Source organism: Myzus persicae, unplaced genomic scaffold, assembly GCF_001856785.1.
Source record: "Myzus persicae strain clone G006 unplaced genomic scaffold, MPER_G0061.0, whole genome shotgun sequence".
NCBI lineage: Eukaryota > Metazoa > Arthropoda > Insecta > Hemiptera > Aphididae > Myzus > Myzus persicae.
This window is the reverse complement of record NW_019102414.1, coordinates 651,728-660,220: the sequence shown is the minus strand read 5'-3', so window position 1 is coordinate 660,220 and position 8,493 is coordinate 651,728.

The window sequence follows — 8,493 nt, the reverse complement described above, 5'->3', positions numbered from 1 at the left end:
GCTGTACAGCAAATTATGTTATTATACAAAAATATATCTATATTCTATATGTTTATTACTCAACTGCAATCTTATAAATATTCAATTAATAATTCCAATTACATGAATTATAATAGAATCAAGTCATTAATATTGGTTCTCATTATCCTACACGCCCGAGCTTATAGTTTTACCTTTGTAATCCGCGTACCAAATTGACCACGTTCAAAACTTTAACGTGGGTATGCATATAATATTATAAATTCACTTAAACACCGTCGTGTACTTTAAACTCAAATAAATGTATTCATTTTTTTTTTTCGTGGCCGAGGATTCAAATCAGGTGGACCTCTATAATTAAAAATGAATACTATTGAAATTATTTTTTGTGAATATTTATTAAACCACACTCGTGGACGTGCAAGCCAAGTTTTGAAATTCGCACGTCATCCCTTTCACCTCAAAATCAAAATCACATGCAGCCGTCGAGGGTGTCAAAAACAAGTCTTACTAATCATTCTTTAGTAAAAATTTACATTTTTAAAATCTTTTTTATGCGGATATTTAACTTACCAGCCCTGAGATTTTTAAACCGAGTTTTGAAATTTACTTCAAATCAAAAATACATAAATTACACGAACATGGCCAGCAACAGGTCTCGCCACCCTCTTGGTATAGTAAAAATGTACATTTATTAAATTATTTTTTGTGAATATAGTTAACACGCCGTTCCCGTAAATATGCTCGCACATATAGTTTGGAAATTCCTCAGGACGAACTGTCCTACGATCGAACCGATCTCACTGCGCCGAAACTATATTAGGTGTATAACAATCGTCAAGCCCAAAACTTTGTAATAATAACAATCGATCACAAAATGCTTGCAAGTCCGACGACAGAAAATATAATAACTCTTTCAACTAGCAATAGCGGTATAGGTACGCGTATTGCAGCGTGCAACAAGTAGGTGTAATCACGCTATGCGTGTTACACTTATTAATTATTTAAGATTTTGTGATATAATATATGCCATGTCATATGCACGAACACGCTGCAGTGTACTCACACATGTTGTCCGTTTACAATATTTATATCATATAATGCGTATTACATAATTCATCAATTATTACCATATAATTAGCTGTTATTTTAGGCGAAAGACATAATATGTGCAATACGTTTACGATCATTAAACTGCGCGCCATGTTCACTTAAACGCATACGAATCATCACGTGACGTAGGTAAATATAACTAAATGGCCACGTTGAATAAACAATGTTATAGCTTGTGATTATATACGCGCGGCCACCGTGTAAACGTCTTCATCTATATACGCCTAATAAATTAATGTCCAAAGTTTATTTTCGATTGTAATTATAAATAATATACTTTCGCTCCTCCGTACACGACGACGAAACAAAATTCACATTTATATACAGTTGTATTTATCATACTTACGCTATGCAATTCCAACTTTGAACCGTAAATTATGAATTAAGTTCTGTTTTATAGGCACTGCTCAAGTATGGGGTACGTTTATTTCTCGTGACGCGTATACGTGTTATTTTATGCGGGAGAATAAATACGTATTTACTTTTTTAACGGCAGGATATTATTTATATCCTGCAGTGCAAATGCGTGTATATATGTATATATAATATATCATATATGTACACACATTTGTGACTCAAAAGTGTCGAGTCGGGTACAAAAAAAAAAAAAAAATTATAATTAAGTGATTAATATTATTTTAGTTTTTATAATGTTCTGAGAGGTATACGCGTACAGTAAGCCATTCAAGTTGTTTTAACGCTCTCCGTCTCCGTGAAGTGTGAAATTTCCAATTAATAACGCCGACTAACAAACTTTCATTATATATTATGATTTTATTAACTATGCGCAAAGTTAACATGGTGCGTATGGTGGAATAATAATGTATACACGTACACTACACGGATAATAAAGTTAATGAACGTAAATGTATAAAAACTAAAATTGTGTATTTAATATTAAAACGAATTAAAGTCGACTAGCTATAGCAACGGTTGAAATAAATTATTACACACAGAATATTACTTTATACCAAAGTTTAAAAATCAATGTTTTGCTGAACATTTTTTGAATAAAAAAAAAAAATAAGAAAATAAATCGCTTATGCTACATATTTTTTTCTTTCCATGTGTATCAAAACAACAGCGAACCAAATATTATATTCATCAAAAAACGTAAAAATGGTTTAATGTAATAATACTTTTATCGGCACAGTAATGTGCTATATTTATCCAGTTATTTACTATATTATTATACTCGCATGGAACACGTACAATGTACATCCGACTATTATTATTGAATTGTAAAACTTGTTCATTTTATTTAAATTCCTACCAAATCACTTCGATATCAGTATGCGTTTAATAATGTATTTATTTATTTTTTTTTGTATAATACATTTTTCAATCATTTTCAGTGCACATTAATTTACACCGATTATTATTAATACTGAGCGCAGTGAGTACATTTATAGTACCTATAATGTATAGGTACAACAGAGAGGGCGCGTACCTACTACGGTTTTTTATTATTTTACGGCTCTATTTTACCTATATTCTATATTTTAATCTCACAAATATCTACTCATATCACACGACATGTGTAAATTATTCGATACATTTTGGGAATCTTTATTCATAAATTTTGTTTACGAGCACTCAAGACTTGAAAAATGTCCAACGGAATATACACATACCTAATACATGATATCATTATACACAGCAAACCGAGCTGCTCAGATTCGTTTTTCGAATCCGATGATTGATCATTGCTTTCAAGTTCATAGTGATAGATAATAATAATAATAATAATAATAACAATAATATATAACACTGCTACTGCAAGCTCGCACTTGTATTAGGTGGGTTTATAGTACCTACGACATATATGCGAGAAACGAGGCGAATAGTATATCGTATCAACGTATTATTACTATTTTATCTTTATAATAATAATATATAATATGATATTGATACATTGTATTCTTAGAAAATCGGCAAAAATCAAAATCCCTCTTTACTTCGAAATGTGCACGATAAGATACATATTTTATGTTTTCGTGCACAATCGCGCCGAAGACACTGTGGTGATGTGTCGGTAAAATATTTGTTTTTGGCAATGTCCCACGATATGACATCATATCATAAGATACGGATTGGTCATAGATAATACCTAAATGAAACGGGGTTGGGGTACCTGCTGTGTACAGGTGGAATTCGATGAGTGTACTGTGGACCGTTTGAATTTGAATTTTTAGATTCGTTTACTTTATGGACATTTACAATCTATACAGCTGACGAGTACGACGGTATATGTAGACGAGTGGAATACAAAATGAAGAGGTGAAAATAAAGAACATTGAGTTTAGAAATGCCTGAACACGAGTGCAGGTAATCTTAGGGAGAAATAATAACGTACACTTTAAATTTGATTTGCTCTGAGAAGATCTCTGGGCAATTCTCGTTTCGTTTTAATTTTATAACCGCACTCGTGGACACAGTTAAGATAATGACCGAGGGGGTCAATTTGTATAAACGAAAATATCGCTTCTATTCAAATATTTTTTTTTTATTATTATTTTAATTTCAAAGAGAAAAATAAAACCCGAAGTGTGAGTCAACAAAATAATAACCAACTGAGACAGTATTATATGACGGCGGTATTCCCGAAATACATTAAGAAAATAAATGTTTGAACCCAAGCTATTACATATTAAAATAATATTTTACTTTGGTGCAAATAAAAAAAAAAAAAAAAATTATGATCATTGTTCTTATTAATAGCGCGTAACATCTATACGTCTGTCATAACAACAACAACGAAATAACAAAACTCTCAAAACGATATCCCACGCGGGTTACCGCGCGTAACGATAAAAGCGTAAAAAGTCCAATCTTCCAAATGATTGATCCATTTTTTCAATTATAAACTTTTTTTTGTCGCTATTATTACGTCGCTCTTTTATATTTTGTTATCGTTGGTCCCGGGCATTCTCGAAAACGGAACTATATTAATTCCGGGCTTAAACTCAATAACTAAATGTTAGCGATTTCGAGGACATATTATACTCATAGAAATATAGCGACAGTAGACTATGTATTATTATGCATATAATATTATATACGTTTAATACTATCGCATCGTGACAGTGTCGAGCAAACTTCGATATAGATTTCGATCGCTTCTTAAAACACCCTCGTCACATGAATATTTGTTTGTTTTTGCCAAGGGCGATAACCATTAATGTTTACGTTTTTAATATTCGTTGTTTGTACATCGCATTGGTTTATAGTGTATAATATTTATACAATTATAAACATTCAATGCGCATGCCATATATTATATTATTATTGTCAGAGTGATGGGATTCCGCTCGATGCAGGGTATATTGAATATTTCAAATTGTTTTTTTTTTTTTAATTTGGCATCGAACACTCGACGGTATTATTAAAATAAATGTAAACGATTTTCACTATCGGCCCAGCGCAATAATATTGTCTATTTGCGAATTCGTATTTTAACGTTTTTATTTTATGAGTAATCACTCGAAAAGTCGACAAGTATGCGTGTATTTATACAGGTAGTCGTTGTTTAGAGTACAAAAATTGTTCTTATTTATTACGCTATTCTACGTGTATAGTAATTTAAATTTAATTTAGGCGATAGACAGATAAATAGATAGATATGGAAGTCTGAAATATGGCGCGTACTTTGCAACTGTTTTGCGACATATCGTTAGATGTAATGACAAAACGACGAAGTGTGCGGTGGTTAACTTAATAATATTGTGATAACTATAACTACGTGGAATTGAATTTATTTCTAAAATTGAAATAAAGTGAAATTTGCATTGCAAATGCGTAAATGGTATTATAATATTGTACCGCGAGCCAACGTCAACTTATATTATTCAATTTGCACATTGACAATAATGGATGGCGTTTTGATTCGCACGGAATATTACGCATAAAGTTCGCAAATTGTACATGGTGATGTTAAGTGAACGCGGATGGACCAAGTCCCGCCTATAATATTGAATAATAGTTTTCAATTAATTTTACGAGTTCCCCGTCACGGGCACATTGCACGCGTTATGACGCGGGTCTAATAGTGCAGTACCGGAGTAGATTTTTTATTTATTAAATGCACGCGTGTGTGGTATAAAAACATTCCTGCCTAGTCAGAGAGTTTCCACACTGGCGGGCCTCCCTCCTCACGTTTTTTTTTTCATACTGTTGTGATCTTAGTCGAGCTAAATGTTTTTACTTTATCTGAGTCGATTTTTTTATTTATTGAATGCACGCGTGCGTGGTATAAAAACATTCCTCCCCAGTCAGAGGGTTTCCACACTGGCAGGCCTCCCTCCTCACGTGATTTCATATTGTCGTGATCTTAGTTGAGGTACCGAATGTTTTTACTGTAACGTTTTTTTTTAACGTTTGTACATGTCGTACTGTTCGTATAACATTATACATTGTAAATATAATAGTTTGGTGGGGGAAAAAATAGTATAAAAACACAAATCACACTATCCATTATGAGTTGTCATCCATTTCGTGTAATCGCCACTGCGTAGAATATTATAATGCGCATTGTACTAGCTGTTTATACATATTGTGCGCACACAGTATATTATATCTGTATACAAAAACTTTAACACGTATCGAATAGTCTCGGGGCCTCGAAAACAAGTGGTTATTGCGCGTCGTAAAACACGCGAACGCTTTCCGAAAGAATTCGAAATAAATGTTATTTAAATCGGCGTGTAATGAACGTCAGCTGCCTTTGAACGTTTTCGTGGGCCAAAATTCGCCAAATCGTTTCCACAATTCCGCGGAAGCGAAAAAGTCTTATACGCACAGCTCACAAAGCGTAATTTATGTATCGAGAGAGAGAGAGAGAGAGCTAGTGGGAGGAGCGGGGATCATTTTCAATAATATAACAATATATTATTATTCCGTTTGAGGCGCGCGTGCAGCACATGAGATGGATTCGCCGACTTCGATGTGATCCGAAACGAGATCCAAAAGGATGTAAATGGGATAAGACGACTAGGCCATATTATTTGCGAGTATATATACAATAATATAATATAAAAACGCTATAGGCTATTATAAACGATATACGTTGATAAATATTATGTTTTTCGGCAAAATGATGCGATTGTTCGGAGCCGAGTGGATGAGAAATCGACGGAGATCGATCGACGAGTTTAGACGCGTATTGTGCATAATCCATAATAAGGTCTACTTTTGAACGCAAGTATAATATGATACTATAATTACGACCGCGGCGATTCATAGGGCACCCCCTCCCCCAACCCTCCCATCATTTTATCATTTGCGATTATTTAATTTCGGATTTTCGGAATGTTTTCAAATATACAGGTACTTGGATTTCGTAGGCCATTTAAGGGGAGTATCCGGTGGGCCGTGGGCCGTGGAGACTCTAACTATTACTTTTACAAACCTCTATTATAGGTATACCATCTTGAACGTTATTGTTAACGAGTTGATTTTTTTGAAAATATCAATGCATCTAAATCGAAATTTGAGTAGTTTTTTTTATGTTTTAAGAATAATACTCTTTGATGACGGTTTTACCATAAAACATAAAATGGCTGAAATATTTACTATAGGTATACCTATAGCAAGTTTAATTGTTATACTCAGACTATTATTACAAATAAATATAGGTAATATGGAAATTAATATATATGTAGAAGTATTGAGTCGGCTAATCGCATTGAAAATGTCATAAATTTGATTGAAACTATAATATTTAAAAATTCTAATTTTTTTATTAAAACATTTGTACAAGGAAAACGTTTTTTTAGAATTTAAACAGGATTCGTGACATTATTTTTTATACAGACCGACGCGACGAGTACGTTTCTTAGTTTCTTACTGTATAATATTGACACATGAAAGTCATCGTATTATAATATTATTTATTTTTACGTCTTGTCACAAGCTATATACAAATACGAATAAATCGATTTCGACGTGTGACAAAATTATTTCGTTTTTTATGGTTCCCGAAAAATGCGTGGTAGGGCTGAGAGCATAATACGCGGAGGGGGAGGGCACACTTTTGTAGCTATATAACCTGCCGGCAATATTTCAAGAAATTCGAGGCGCTTTTCGATTTGCTTTCCTCGAATCCCGAGAACGAACAGAAACTGAAATGTTAAACAATTTCCAAAACCATATGAAATTATGAACGTGTCTTGACTAATTATTTGCCGAGACGTCTCGCCTGCTGCAGGTTCAAGCGACCACGGAATCATCACACACACACGCACACACACACACACACNCACACACACACACACACACACACACACACACACACACACACACACACACACACACACACACACACACACAAACACACACTTTATGCTATTATTGCGACATGTACGACGCTTCGGCAGAACTACCGGGAAGGACCTCCGTATCCGAAGGACCTGCGAGGATATAGGAACACCGCAATTGCGTTTCGAAGGACTGCTTACCACCACTGCGTACAATATTAAATTTCGCCGCGCACGTAGTGCGGATTTGAGGAAACGTGTGACGAGAGAAGACACCGTCGGAAACGCGTGCCTCCGTGTTCGTATTTTTTTCATGCAATACCAGCCCGACCACGTGTGGGCAGGTTATAAAAACATATGTGCACGTATATGTACGTGTGTAGGCTATGGGTATATATATATATATATATAGTATAACAGATATATAGTGTACTAATAGGCGAGTAATGACTAATAAGTATATACACGTGTACGTGTTCGTATACTTATATGTACATGCGTATAATGTGCGCGGTGTGGCTCAAGTGTATATACGACGAAAAGGTCGTTTGACATAAAAAATTCAACGGTTTCACGTCGTCGTCGTCGTCGTCGCTGTCCTCGCGAGGCGCACACATCGCACGTCGGGTGGAAATCGGACGACTGCGATGTCGTCGCGGTCAGAAATCGGTCCTCACACCAAACGGGATCGCATAACAACACACGAATAACTACGATGTGCGCCGTGCGCGGGTTTCACCGTATCGTTCACACGTCCACTCGGACGATCGGAACGCGTGGCGGACCTGGGGGGGGCGGTTCAACCCCCCGAAATGAATGGATGATTCATTTAAAACTTAATGGTTATTTCATCACACAATAAATAATTATTTCAAAATAATGGTAATTATTCTTATTCTTTCAAACCCCCCCCCTCCAGAAATTTTTTCCCGCGTCCGCCACTGAATTCAGAACTCGCGCGATCGAACGGTGATAATAATTATTATTATTCGACCGATGCAGAGTATAGTGCACACGTGGTGTACGCTCTAGCAACAGATCGCGACGTGCAATCGGCGGCCGATTCGAGTGCGCAGCGATTCGATGGCGTCCTCAAAAGTTTGATCACCGTATCAAACACGAAACGATACTCGTCACCGTGTATTAT